General features: G+C 36.3%; 1 protein-coding gene and 1 long non-coding RNA gene across 10 annotated transcripts in view; one reads left to right on the plus strand and one right to left on the minus strand.

The window, feature by feature from the left end:
* The window catches only part of CFAP95 (cilia and flagella associated protein 95), a 135,241-nt gene that overhangs the window by 104,312 nt on the left and 15,381 nt on the right, over nt 1–15,548 (minus strand). The window lies entirely within an intron of this gene.
* The window catches only part of LOC140639978 (uncharacterized), a 42,334-nt gene that overhangs the window by 14,918 nt on the left and 11,868 nt on the right, over nt 1–15,548 (plus strand). For 4 of the 8 annotated variants that reach the window (XR_012036625.1, XR_012036626.1, XR_012036623.1 and 1 more), the window contains exons 2-5: nt 1,463–1,518; nt 3,083–3,273; nt 5,854–5,926; nt 13,642–13,699. This is a non-coding gene — a long non-coding RNA (uncharacterized lncRNA). Of the gene's footprint in view, nt 1–1,462; nt 1,519–3,082; nt 3,274–5,853; nt 5,927–7,710; nt 8,009–10,355; nt 10,653–13,641; nt 13,700–15,548 lie in introns of those variants that run through there. The other 4 variants (XR_012036640.1, XR_012036629.1, XR_012036627.1 and 1 more) reach the window with 2 other exon arrangements.

Here is a 15,548-nt window from a genome sequence, read left to right on the forward strand (position 1 = left end):
TTCTTTCAATTTGGAGGTGGCTTTGGGTCTAAAATCAGTCTTGTATAGGCAGCATATAGATGAGTCTTGTTTTTTATCCATTTTGACACCCTTTGTCTTTTGATTAGAGCGTGTAGTGTGCATACATTCAGAGCAATTATTGACAGATATACATTTAGTGCCATTTTATTACTTGTGCTGTTGTTTCTGGAGATTTTCTCTTTCTTTCTTGTCTTTGTCACTTTTGGTCTTTTCTTTTCATGCAAAGGAATATTTCTTTTTTTTTTTTTAATTTTTTTTTTTTTTAAATTTTTATTTATTTATGATAGTCACACAGAGAGAAAGAGAGAGAGGCAGAGACACAGGCAGAGGGAGAAGCAGGCTCCATGCACCAGGAGCCCGATGTGGGATTCGATCCCAGGTCTCCAGGATCACGCCCTGGGCCAAAGGCAGGCGCCAAACCGCTGCGCCACCCAGGGATCCCGGAATATTTCTTTAATGTTTCTTGCAAGGCTGGTTTAGTGGTCATGAACTCCTTCCTTTAGTTTTTGTTTGTCTGTGAAAGTTTTTATCTCTCCTTCTATCAAAAAGTACTATTAAAAAAATTCCTAAAAAAAAAATCCTAAAGATGATGAGCCACATCTTGAAGTACAAAAAGTAACTCTGAGCAGCTAATGGGTTGGGAAGAAGGTGAGGTGAATGGTATCAGATGCCCCCACTTATGAATGACATAAGAGGAGAGCAGAAAAAAAGGCTGCTGGTTTATAATGTCCAGTGAGCCTAGTTCTTACAATTTTGCTAATAGAGAACATTTTGATTGCTCTTTTCAATGTAAAATTATGTCCTTTGTTTCATTTTACTTCTTTTGACTTTGAATCATACTTATTTGATATTAATATTGCAACATATACTCTTTGGTTATTTGTATTTTCCTGGTGCATCTTGGCTTATGTTTTTATTCTTAGCCATCTAGCATTATTTAGGAAGCTGTTCATTTGGAGATAAAATATAATTAATCTTTGTTTTTCTTCTTTAAAAAAAAGATTTATTTGAGAGAGAGAGAGAAAAAAAAATGAGCAGGAAGGGCAGAGGGAGAGAGACTCTCAAGCAGGGCTCCATTCCAGGACCCTAAGATCACAACCTGAGCCAAAACCAAGAGTCAGATGCTTAACTGACTGCACCACCCAGGTGCCCCAATCTTTGTTCTTCAAAAAAAGAAGTTTAAGCCATTTTCTCTGGTTGTCATAACTTTTCTGTCTAGTTACCCTTTTTCTTTCTTTTCAATGACTCCTTGTTTTCCTTTCATTTCTGTCTACTCTATGGACAACACTTTGTTATTATTTCTATTGACTTCAAAAGCATTTATTCAATTTTTTCCACTGGGTGCTCCAAAATTATATATTATATTTTTAATTTTTCTAGCAGTTTTTTTTTGAAGCTTTTCTAACATATTCTTTAACTTGTAACCTCCCTGTTTTTCAAGATCTGGAAGGAATGTCACCTTTTAACATTATGTGAGATGACACTGCTGAGAACAAGGTATGCCGTCAACAAATGCTTATTTAATTAGACTGAATTGAAATTAGTTTGTTCTTTAAGCCCATTTGAAATTACTTGAAACATAAGAATGGCACAACAGCTCAGGCAGCTGTGGGTGGGGAAAGTTTAAACACTACAGCCTCTGGTAATGCAAGTGAAAATGTTTCTAAATGAATGGTAACACAGCATGGCAAAAGTTTCCTTATTATTATTTACTACTCATTGTTGAGAGGCACCGAAGCACTATGTTTTGGAATGTATGTATAAAAATCAGTTCAGTCATTAATAATCAGTCTCTATTCCTGTTCAAATGAAACCCAAGGGAGAATGCTTCATTTATTTACCTTTCAGCATCTTTTGCTTCCTTATCTAAACCCTCATGCTGGGGTGTAGCAGTACTTCCACATTTTCCAGAGTCTCTGATTTCCTGCATGTGGCATCCTGTCCAAGGGCAATTTAACTGTCAGGATATATCATCATCAAGTCCCTCAGCAAGTTGCCCAACTTACCATTATGGCACCATGAATAGTTTTATTGGGATGGCATAGTCTTAAATCACTTAAATCCATGAAAAAGTAATGGAGAACTGTTTCAAAGGCTCACACAGCAGTTGCATTAGGTGTGTGGGTAAAACACGATAGCCATGAAGGTATTTTGTGAGAAAAGCCAGTCATCATTTTGATTTGCCTTCCATTTCCTGCCCACATTATTTTTCTAATTGCAGGATAACATCTTTATAGCTGCTCTAAGGATTTGTTAGCATGGCTCCCAGAGGCTTCTGGGAAAGTGACCCTCTCTTGGCTCTGCAATACTAAGTTTAAAAATATACTTGGATCAGGATGCAGCAGGCTGCTTGCACCAAGAATGATGAATGAGAACTATTCATGCTTAGGTTTACTGTATTGTGTTGTACTGCCTCCTATATTATATTCAGTGTTGTACTGAGAGATTGAATATACAAATAACAATGATCAGACTATATATAAAAACAGAACTCTGACCTACAACTGCAACAACCTGCGCACGAAATCAACCAACCCAAGAAAGCAGACTGCTATAAATCAGACCTGCAGGAAGTCAAACTGCTATATCCAGTGATGGTCTAGGAAGCCAGACAATAATCCCAGTAACAATTGGACCCAAAACACCAGGATTTGATTAATGACAGACAGATTTCCTAATATTTGTCCTCAGCCTGCCTACAGTTTCCTCATGTCCACAGCTTCCAATCAGGGCATACCTGAAGCCTTATCTTTCTTCCACTCATCTGCCTGTCTGTATCTGCCAAGAGGCAAGTGACAGTGGCTGGCTCCCTTGCTGCAGAAGCTCTGAATAAATAGCCTCTGCTTGTTCTCAGTTGTGTTTATTTCCAGTACAAAGCTGAGTTTAAGGAGTTGCTTAAATTGTCAAAGAAGTGGTCCCTAGTGCATCCCCAGGCTACTCTACTGAGAGAACTGATCCAGTCTTATGTATTTAACTCTAGATGTAAAGAGAAAGACTTAACTCTCCAGAAAGACTGATATGATTCTCACCTGGGTCTTATCATTTGTAACTATGTACCTAGTGGTGAGGATTTCAGAAGCTGGAATTTCCACCTGGCCTGAATGATGTTGCTGACCTCTGTGATAGTATCATGACTGTGCTGACTTCCTTGAGATAATTAAACCCTGCTTGATCTACACAAGGTGCATGTGTCTGAGCTTACAACTGACTTTGTCAATACAATGATCATGCACCCCCTACATCTCAGATTGGGTAGGTAACAGTTACATATTTTGGAAGTGAGTATAAAGATTTTTGTTTTCTGTCCAGGCTAGCATTTATAAATAAATGACTGCTTATGGGAGTATTTCTTAACCTGAAGCCAGGTACCATGTAGGGAAGAAAGGGATACAGGCACAGACAGCAGCATAAGAAAGGCTAGGAACAGGAACATAGCAATGCTGTGAATCTCTTAGGCCTCCCCAATTTGCCATATGATTTACATCTAACTTCAAATGCACAGTTGTGGCTTCTACAAGCAAAGGGATAAGTGGAAGGAAAAACTGAAGCAAACACCTTTGCCTTGAGGGAAGTCCTTTTAAGACCATTGATTTCTGAGTTCTCTTGAACTAAGGTGACAAGCAAATCTAAGCAGACTCCTCTGAGCTCCTGAGATCTCCCCATCTGAATGCTGTTCTCCTTCATTCCCACTGCACAAGGACCACAGTCACATTTGACTCTAAGTGGAACCCTGACACAGTCCAGACATCCATTTTCAATCATTTGAGACCTAAATATGTCAACAAATATTTTCAGAAGGAACATTAGGTAAAGCAATCATTTGCTAAATATGAAAGTCTAATTCCCTCTTTACATTGCCAATTCCATATTTGGTATTGGCCACCATTGCTAATATTTATGACACCATCTACAACAGGGCTTCCAATCTGTCAATTTGTGATACATCATTTAAGAAGCAGCAATTCTTTTTTTTTAACTTTAAGATTTTTCTATCTCATCCATATGCACTGTAGAGAATGAGAGAGAAAAAGAGGGAAGGAAGGGAAGAAAGAAAGGAGAAAAGAAGGGAGGTCACAATTAATACCAACACCACTATCAGTATTTCTGTATAAAGAATTCCAATCTTACTGATGTTGTTATGTAATCACAACATACATTCCATTCCATATCTTTCTTTACTCAAAAACATGTTAACATTTTTCTACTTCATTAAACACCCCACAATGTCAAAGTTAATGACAGGAGAGTATTTTAAAGTCTGGATAGTCCATACAGTGTCTCCTACTGTTAATAACTCATTGTTGCCTATCTTACATTATTATAAGGAATGCTGCCATTAACATCCTGTAACTAAATCTTTCCCTGCATGCACAATGATTTCTACACGAAAAAAAAAAAGTAGAAATTGAAGTTATGGATCAAGAAGCTAAATACATCTTTATGACTTTTGATCTCTGTATCAAAAAACCCTCTAGAAAGGTTGTAAGAATTTATACTCCCTCTAGCAGTGCATGAATGTGTTCATTTTCCCACATACTCTCTGTATGAATACTATATTTAAGGAGGTCATTTTCCCCTTTGTCCCTTCTTGACTTTCTTCCTCTTGCCAACTGTTAACACAATAATGCACCAGAGTTTTGCTAAAAGAAGGGTTTAATTGTCTTATGCACATTTCACCACAATGCATCCCAAGGACCCGTGATACATAGAATCTGAAGAATGTGACTCAGCCTTTCAAGGACAGATCAGGTACCTTGGGGGAAAAGCTGAGTAAAAAAAAAAAAAAAAAGAAAGCCAGAAAAAAGGCCTGGGGCCTGGGCTGGGGGTGGGGGTAACAATGAGAAAAATGAAAATTGATCCTTTTGTGTTTATCTGGGAAAGACTCTAAGTAGAGTGGTAGGTGATTAAATGAGAAAAGTAAATTAGTGTTTTGTACCATCCTCTGGATGCAATGTCTAGCCTCAACTTTATCCCTGAACTCCAGACTTACATATTTAACAATCTATTTTAAGATTTGCACTTGTTTTTCTATTTCTCTCATAACCACTACCACCAACATATACTACATTATAGAAAAACCTATGCACCTACCTCCAAAATGTATCTTGATTTGGTCCATTTTTTCCATATTACTGCCAGTATTGCCATTTCTCATATGACTATAGATTCTTAATTGTTCTCCCCTGTTCCTACAATCCATTCTGTACACAGCAGCCAGGGAGTGATACTCACATCATGTCATCTTCCAAACTAAAATAATTTAATGGCTTTCTATGACTTTTAGGATAAGATCACAAGCCTTTATGTAACTTACAAGCCTTAATATACAACTATTTAATTTCTTACTAAAGTGGTTTTTCTAGGGATCCCTGGGTGGCGCAGCGGTTTAGCGCCTGCCTTTGGCCCAGAGCGCGATCCTGGAGACCCGGGATCGAATCCCACGTCAGGCTCCCGGTGCATGGAGCCTGCTTCTCCCTCTGCCTGTGTCTCTGCCTCTCCTTCTGCCTGTGTCTCTGCCTCTCTCTCTCTGTGTGACTATCATAAATAAATAAAAATTAAAAAAAAATAAAGTGGTTTTTCTAGATCAAAATCTTTTATGTTTCATGAAATTTTCCTCTGAAAATATTAAACCAATCGATTCTCTCTCAGTAATGAACTAAAGTTCTTATGTTCATATGGTAAATTGCATTCAGCCAAAAGGAACAGAAAGCCTCATGAAAACTAGTTAATATGAGAAAATATTTCATTTGATGAAGGACGAATGATAGAGCAGTTTTCAGGATTGCTTGATTAAATGTCTTAATGTCATTCTTCTCTCTACTTTGCCCTTAGGCTGACTCCCCTCAGGATTATAAAACATCTGAAGCAGTTCTAAGTTAACATCCCAGCAAGACCACAACCAGAGGTAAAAATGGGTCCTATCCCCTGGTGTCTCCTACCTAGAATGAGGAAATCTTTCCCAGAAGCCCAATAGTAAACTGCCTTCAGTTCTCATTGGCTGGAAATGGGTGACATGCCCTCTCCGAAACAAGTCACTGATAAGGAGAATGGAACTATCAGGAAGAGTAATATTAACAGCTAAGTCTTAAACCAGTCTGGATTCTGTGCTAGAGTAAACATGAGGGTTCTGCCAGTAAGGAAGAAGTTGAAGTGGGGTGGCTCTCGGGAGGCAATCAATAGTAAATGATAATACTGAATATTAACATTAAAAAAAACTTTGACAATTTGTTTGAAGAAGAGCTATTATTTAACATTGCATTTACTTGACTACCAACTGCATTAACATTTTCTCTTATGTTCTGTTCTCTATTGTTTTAATTCCTTTGGGAAGTCTCAGTCCTTTTTGGTAGCAGCAAAAAATAATAACAGCAGTAATAATAATAATGATAATGATGATGATGAAGAAAAAGAAAGGAGAGGCTGACTGGCTGATATCATTACCAGAATCTCAAATTAGTTTACAAAACCCACTTTTTTTTTTTAAAGATTTTATTTGTTTATTCATGAGAGACTCAGAGAGAGAGAGGCAGAGACACAGGCAGAGGGAAAAGCAGGCTCTATGCAGGGAGCCTGACATAGGATTCAATCCCAGGTCTCCAGGATCAAGCCCTGGGCTGAAGGCGGCACTAAACCGTTGAGCCACCCAGGTTGCCCTACAAAACCGACTTCTTCAGGAGAATTTCCTTTATAATATCAAGTCTGTACATTTCATTCAAGCACAGTGACTACTCAGTAGAACAGGGGAGACCACATTAATCCACAAAATATTCATTATTTGCACTAACCACATCAACATAAGCAGGAGAATCAATAGGGCTGCAGGTCTCAAGAAGATTCTTAAATTTTACCTACAACCCAAGACTACTTCCTTATAATTTCACATTATAATCTGTGTTCCAGACTCTCCAAACTTGTCCCCAGACCTTCCTTTAAGGCAGAACAAGTTGGATCACACCTAGCTTCAACTCCAGTTACTCTCTGACTTGTTTTCTTATGGGTTTTCTGTATCATTAACTTAAAGAATAACTGATGCCACTGAGGGGGAACTTATACAGTTTATTGTAGTTGGACCATCGGCTCCATTAACTTGAACTCCAACAATAAACGCTCTGCAATCTCTCTCATCTTTACTAATTTTCGTCCAACATTTCAATTTTAGTTACTAATTACATTTTAACTAAATAATACTTTTCCTCCTTTTAAAGAGTATTTCCCTTTGAACAATATTCATTGGATAGTTATTGGATTGCTCAGCATCTCCTTATTGATATATGGGATATTTACATATTAAAAATATTATGTGTCATATAGATTCCCAATTCTTTTAATTTTTTAATTTTTCAAACTTGATTAATGTATTATCTCTATATCTATAATCTAACAGTCTTATTTATTCATATTTTCTGCTTTGGGTGATATGATTAGAAAGACTTCTCAATCAGTGGTAAGGTATATCATTCCTTTCAAGGAGCCATGTCTTTTGATTTCATAGTAACTGTCAGACTTTATTTATGTATACAATTATATATTTAGCTAATGAAAACCTTTCAAATGCCAACAAGAAAATTATTTGGGGCAATGCATTAAAGTTGACATGATAAATGAGGTCTTTCATGCAGGACACTGTCCTATTAATGACATTCTTCTCTTTCATTTGTATTCGCTCTCCCTGGATGACATCATCCTCAGGCACAGGCACTACATCCACACCCATAATCACCTAAATCCAGATTTCAGGCCAACATGTAAAGAAATTCTCCCAGCCCATTAGAAGTAAGAGAAAATCAGTCAGAAGGAAAGAACTGAAGTGTGGGGCAAAAGTACTAAAGGAGAAAGGTGAATATTGTGAATGTTACGCTGGCTCTATTGTTCAGAAGCAAGGGGTCAGTTCCATTTCACTGATCTCCAATTTGCTCTGGCCAAGGTCAAAGCAATTCCAGTTATAATCTGCCATGGCGTGGCAAAAACATGGATACTATTTAGAACTGGAAATAAAGAACCGTGTGGGAGACTGAGAAAGGAAAATATACATGGCTTTTTCTAAAATGTGCATTGGTAAAGAAATCAGGAACCAAGGCTCTCATAACAGCTAAAGAGTTACACCTACTTACCAGTCACAATTACAACTCATATGTTGAAAGGGAGGGAAAGGTGTTCAAGAATCACTTCCCTCTGAGTATGTCTTTTTTTTTTTTTTTTGAGTATGTCTTAAATATCCACTTTTTACATAAAGAGATTGGTACACTGCTGCCCTTTAAAGAAAAACTATCCTCTATTCGAAATCAAAACCTGAAAATCAGTAATAGATCAGATGGGCTTGATTTTCCAGAGGCAAATCAATGAACTCCTTAAAATATTCTTACTCTGAGGGTTTTCTTAGAAATCAATTTAAAAGTGAGAGAATTCAGGACACAGGTGTTTAGGGTTTTTTTTTTTTTTTCTTTTTACTGAATTATTGACTAAACTGATTGGTTTAATGTTCCATGTGTTCTGAGGGAAGGCACAGGGGAAACGGTCACTGGTTACTGAAGGTTAAGAAAACAGACCTCAAACCAGTTGAAAAGGCTTGATGAAGCACACACAGCTAGAAAGGGGCAGAATTAGAACTGAACATCAGACTTTCAGATTTTCATTTTGGCATTGCTTCTACTCTCTACTGCTCCTTTTACTATCAACTTCTTGTTTTCTGGGATTTTATATTAAAGCTAAATGGTAATAGATGTAAAACAATTTCAGTGGATTGCTAATATTTGAACATGAAGAAGATAAGGTTGAGGAAATGAGGTGAATCACAGAAGGAACAAGTTGTCATCATTCCATTTCACTTAATCAGTATGGTTTTGAGCCAAAGAGAGAAGAGGAGGGCCCCTGTAAAAAGTTGATATGTGACACTCAACATTCTAGAAATAGCTATCCCAGATTTTAAGAAGACTTTTAACCATTCTCTTAGAGGAAGGCATGCAGTGGATTGTGAAGCTCAATAGAACATGGGCTCTGTCCAGAAGCTGACCTGGGTTCAAGACCCAGCTCTGTCAGTAACTCTTTGGGCTAGGCCACTTATTTCATTCAGATAATGGAGAAAAATAAAGCAGTCACTTCATGGGGTTGCCAAAGATTAAATATAGTAATATATATATAAAGCATTTAGCATAGTGCTGGGCACAAGGTAAACACAGTAATGATCCCTTGCTGTGCTTTTATCATAATAAGGAGCACAGAGAGTTCCAAGAGGCTGCTTCATGGTGGCATAGGAGACCTCGTTCTACAATCTGGAATCCTACTTTTATCCACTTCCTTGATCTTGGATCAGAGAGTAAACCCTGAGGTTCTATCCATGGTGATCACAGAATTTGGAGGCAGAAGGAGGTCTGACTCAAATCTGCTGTGTAATCTTGAATCAGCAATTTCATTTCTTTGAGTTTCATTCCTTACCTGTGCATTGAAGATACCAATACGGTTTTAGCAAGTTGTTTTGAGGGCTAAATAGATGAGAAGGTGATGGTATTTTTGCATAAAATGTCTTTGTAGACTCAAAAACCCCATATAATACGGGTTATAATTATTCATCTCACCTGCACATGTTGGAGTGTTATTACTATCAGCAGAGCCTCCTTTTCCTATTCTTCAAGGCTCATTTTCCTGACACCTAACTCCTCTTCCCAGGGCAATTCTAGGCTTCCCCATTTTGACCAAATCATGTTTGTTCACTGAACATAAATTATGTAGGATTCTGAAATGCCATGGTGGTTCCTGCTTTATGCACTAACCAGACCAGAACAGCTGCTGAGCTAAGCATCAGTTCACAATCCATGAACTAACTCTTCAAGATTATAAGATCCACTTCTCATTTCCTTTTGCAATCCTGATACAGTCTAACATTGGGAACTAAGTCTAGAAATGGTAGGTTGGGTCAAGTTATAGAAACCCTCTATAATGAGCAAGAATCTGGATTTTTCTTTAGTGGTTGATAAAAAGTAACCGAAAGCTGTTAAGCATAGAATTGACAGTCATTTTTGTGTACTAGAAAAATCACTTTGGAAGTTGTGTAGAGGTTAGCAGGAGGCTTGCCTAGAGGTATGATCTGTGTAATCAACATCATCAAGAAAAGGGGAAATATGCTAAGAATTCCACCTAATACAGAAAGCAAGTATTAAAAATAACCTTTCAAATATTTCCATCAATATCCTTAACATTTCAACTTAATTATGTTCAATTAGATAATACCTAAACATTATTGAAATATTAGAGAACATAAGGTAAAGGAAAAAATTGATTACTCTACACTACCCAGAAATAAATGCTATTAACATTTTGGTGTACATGTCTCTTTTCAGACTTTTAATTTGTGTGTTATATGTGTGGAAAGGGAGAAGGAGAGAGAGAAGAAACCTGACACAAAAAGACATAAAAAAACACTGTAATATATCAGGAAGAGGATGAGCCAGAGATGAAGATAATATATATGAGGAAGCATTATTATGGGGGGAGAGGCCAACAGACACAGTTTAAAGTTGATACATATGGGGAGTTGGCTTCACAATGGAAGTGGAATATGCAGTAGTCTTTATTTTTGTTTGCTTTGTGTACTTTTTTTTTTTTTTCTGGCTTTACTGAGACATCACTCACATTGGGTAAGTTTAAGATATACAATGTAATGACTTATATATACCAGAAAATGATTACCATAATATAGTTAACATGTCCACAACCCGTATAGTTACAATGTGTGTGTGTGGTGACTTTTATTTATTTATTTTATTTTTATTTTTTTATTTTTTTTTTTGTGTGGTGACTTTTAGAATCTACTCTTAAATTTAACTATAGTCACCATATATGCTACATGTTATCCCTCCAGAACTTATGTATCTTAGAACTGAAACTCTTTGACCACCTTTAACCATTTCCTTTACCCCTAGCAACCATCAGTCTATTCTTTTTTTAGGAGATATATATATATATCCATATTTTATTCATTCATCCATCAATGGACATGACTTAGGTTGTTTCCATATCTTGCCTATTGTAAATAATGTTGCAATAAACATACGGCTGCAGATGTCTCTGAGAAAGTGAGTTCATTTCGTTTGGATATATACCCAGAAATGGAATTTCTGGGTCATATAGTAGTTCCATTTTAAATTTTTTGATGAACCTTCATACTGTTTTCCATAGTGGCTATACCAATTTACATTCCCACCAACAGTGTACAAGAGTTCCCTTTTCTCCACATCCTCTTATCTCTTGTCTTTTTAATAACAGCCATTCTAATAGGTGAGAGGTAGTATCTCACTGTGGTTTTGATTTGCATTTCTCCAATAATTAGTGATGCTGAGTACCTTTTCATGTACCTCTTGAATACCTTCTTTTGGAAAAATGTCTATTCAGGTCTTTTGCCCATTTTAAAAATGGATTTCTTTTTTTGCTATTAAATTGTATGAGTTCCTTATATATTTTGGATATTAAACTCTTATCAGATATGTGGTTTGCAAATATTTTCTCCTATTCTGTTGTCTTTTTCTTTTGTTGATTTTTTCCTTTTTAGTCTATTAGTTTATTTTTGCTTTTTTAACTTGTGCTTTGGATGTCATATCTAGAAAGGCACTGCCAAGACAAATGTCAGTGAGCTTTTCCCCTATATTTTCTTCTAGAAGTTAAAAAAACAAAGCCCACAGGGAAATTATTAGTAATTCCATAGACTACAAAAGGACTCATCACAGGCTGTTTTCAGTTCTCCCAGAGTATATTTAAGATGTTTTTCATCAGGACCCCTAGGTGGCTCAGTGGTTGAGTGACTGCCTTTGGCTCAGGGCTGATCCTGGAGTCTGGGGATCAAGTCCCACATCAGGCACCCTGCAAGGAGCCTGCTTCTCCCTCTGCCTCTCTCTCTCTGTCTTTCATGAATAAATAAATAAAATATTTTTAAAAAGATTTTTTTTTCATGTAAAAGCTAAGTTATATGCAAACTGACTTTTCAGAGATAGTCTGTTATATAAAGCAAGACACCCTGGAATTTGTACAGCTATTTTTTTTTTTTTTTCAAAATACAACACTAGAAAGGTAATCTACCTTTTCCTGGAGCCACAGGGAGAGCCATCATTAGGCATACTATTTCTTAACCCCTCAGAATGGAGGGATATTCACAGATAATAAAATCTTTCCCAAAAAAAAAAAAAAAAAAATCTTTCCCAATGTAGCAATTTGGAGCCAGAATGTTTATATTTAGCAACTCTGTGTTTGTGTTCTTTATTAATACATATTGTTCCTATTAAGACTTCCCCTTTACTAGAACTATTCCAGACTGAAGAATGAGCTGCTCGTTTATGCATGATTCTCCATATGGCATAAAGAACTATGTTCAAGGGGTAAAATTAAGCCATCTGTGGTGGTGTTTATATTCTTCTTTTAAACTGGTCCTTTTAGTGGTAAATCATTCAAATATATAAATATATTTCACCTTCTCTGGATTTCTTCATCACACCCAAAAGTGTGTGTAACCTGCACTAGATGTATAGTCCTTTCTATTTTTTACTTGTTGATGAATTTTGATGACCACACAGTTACTTCTCCTTCAAAAGCAAAATGCAATAATAGTAAATAGTAATATCAATTCTACATTTATCTGTTTCCACAAGAAAGCTGGAAATGCCATTGCAGGCTTTTACATGTTTTTTCTTCCAAATGGTTTCTGTTAAATCCTGGAAATGAACAACAAAAGATCAAATTATTAATTCCTCATTCATCACCAAAGTAATGAAGTTGTCACTACTGGGAAATACTTTAGGGAACATAATGCACACAAAGCCATGTTATTAAATAAAGACACTCCGAGAACTGACACAAAGTAGATATTTAATAAAAATACATGTTGAATGAAAGAATGAATGAATGAATGGATAATCAAATGAAGTAGAACTGAGGTTCCTGAACCTAGCTTCTGATTTCTTTTATCCTTGAGAAAAAGTGTTTTTTGGACATTTCAAAATGTTGGAATGTTATAGTGGACCTATGGGATGATTACGATTACAGAAAAAGATTCACACGATAGAAATACCAGAAAGGGGAAAAAGAATGAAAGGAACAACAGAAGATATGTTTAAAGTAATGATGGCTGATAATTTTTCAAAATTAATGACAGACACCAAACCATAAATCCAGGAGGCTTAGAGAACACTAAGCAAGATAAATACAAAAAAAAAAAAATCTACATCTTGGTATATCATATTCAAACTGTAGAAAATCAAAGATAATGACAAAATCCTGAAAGAGGCTAGAGGATAAAACCCATCATACCTATAGAGAACCAAGGATAAAAATTACATTGGACTACTTTTTGGAAACAATGCAAGAAAGATGAGAATAGAATGAAATATTTAGTGTTGAAAAACAAACCCACCAATCTAGAATTCTGTATTCAGTGAAATTATCCTTCAAAAGTGAAGGAGAAATAAAGATTTTCTTAGATAAATAGCTACTGAGGGAATTTATTAAGTTAAAAGAATTTCCTGAGAGAAGAAAAATGATACAAGTTAGAAACCTAGATCTACATAAAGTAGTACCCTTACAAAAGTAATAAAGGAGAGTAAAATCTTTTATCTTTCTTATTATTTTTTTATCTAACAGATAACAGTTTGTTCAATAAGAAAACAGCAACAGTGCATTCATTAGGTGATTATCACAGGTAAGTGAAATGAATAACAGCAATGTTATAGGATAAGAGGAAGCAATTGGGAATACATTGTTATGAAGTATTTGAAGCAGTATAAAAACAGAATTACCTACCATATAAGGAATAATAAAGGGAGTCCTTAAAACTGAAATGAAAAAACACTAGAAAGTAACTCAAATTCACATGAAGAAATAAAGAGCACTAGTAAAGACAACTAAAGGTAAAAACAGTATAGGTAAATGTAAAATCAATATAAATGTATTTTAAACTGGAATTTTTTAAAAATATCTCCTATCTGATTTTAAAAACAACTGCATAGAGGAATGATTACAATCAATGCTGATGGGCATACAATATATAAAGATATAATAGGTATGACAGTAATGGCACAAAGGAGGAAGGAGGAGTGAAAATATTTAAGAGCAAAATTTTTATACCCTACTGTAAATTAGGTTGCTTTTACTTTTATTTATTTTTTTTAATTTATTTTTTTATTGGTATTCAATTTACTAACATACAGAATAACACCCAGTGCCCGTCACCCATTCACTCCCACCCCCCGCCCTCCTCCCCTTCTACCACCCCTAGTTCGTTTCCCAGAGTTAGCAGTCTTTACGTTCTGTCTCCCTTTCTGATATTTCCCACACATTTCTTCTCCCTTCCCTTATTTTCCCTTTCACTATTATTTATATTCCCCAAATGAATGAGAACATATAATGTTTGTCCTTCTCCGACTGACTTACTTCACTCAGCATAATACCCTCCAGTTCCATCCACGTTGAAGCAAATGGTGGGTATTTGTCATTTCTAATAGCTGAGTAATATTCCATTGTATACATAAACCACATCTTCTTTATCCATTCATCTTTCGTTGGACACCGAGGCTCCTTCCACAGTTTGGCTATCGTGGCCATTGCTGCTAGAAACATCGGGGTGCAGGTATCCCGGCGTTTCATTGCATTTGTATCTTTGGGGTAAATCCCCAACAGTGCAATTGCTGGGTCGTAGGGCAGGTATATTTTTAACTGTTTGAGGAACCTCCACACAGTTTTCCAGAGTGGCTGCACCAGTTCACATTCCCACCAAAGTGTAAGAGGGTTCCCCTTTCTCCACATCCTCTCCAACATTTGTGGTTTCCTGCCTTGTTAATTTTCCCCATTCTCACTGGTGTGAGGTGGTATCTCATTGTAGTTTTGATTTGTATTTCCCTGATGGCAAGTGATGCAGAGCATTTTCTCATGTGCATGTTGGCCATGTCTATGTCTTCCTCTGTGAGATTTCTGTTCATGTCTTTTGCCCATTTCATGATTGGATTGTTTGTTTCTTTGGTGTTGAGTTTAATAAGTTCTTTATAGATCTTGGAAACTAGCCCTTTATCTGATATGTCATTTGCAAATATCTTCTCCCATTCTGTAGGTTGTCTTTGAGTTTTGTTGACTGTATCCTTTGCTGTGCAAAAGCTTCTTATCTTGATGAAGTCCCAATAGTTCATTTTTGCTTTTGTTTCTTTTGCCTTCGTGGATGTATCTTGCAAGAAGTTACTGTGGCCGAGTTCAAAAAGGGTGTTGCCTGTGTTCTTCTCTAGGATTTTGATGGAATCTTGTCTCACATTTAGATCTTTCATCCATTTTGAGTTTATCTTTGTGTATGGTGAAAGAGAGTGGTCTAGTTTCATTCTTCTGCATGTGGATGTCCAATTTTCCCAGCACCATTTATTGAAGAGACTGTCTTTCTTCCAATGGATAGTCTTTCCTCTTTTATCGAATATTAGTTGCCCATAAAGTTCAGGGTCCACTTCTGGATTCTCTATTCTGTTCCACTGATCTATGTGTCTGTTTTTGTGCCAGTACCACACTGTCTT

The sequence above is a fragment of the Canis lupus genome, chromosome 1 (assembly GCF_048164855.1).
Source record: "Canis lupus baileyi chromosome 1, mCanLup2.hap1, whole genome shotgun sequence".
In the NCBI taxonomy this organism is placed as follows: Eukaryota; Metazoa; Chordata; class Mammalia; order Carnivora; family Canidae; genus Canis; species Canis lupus.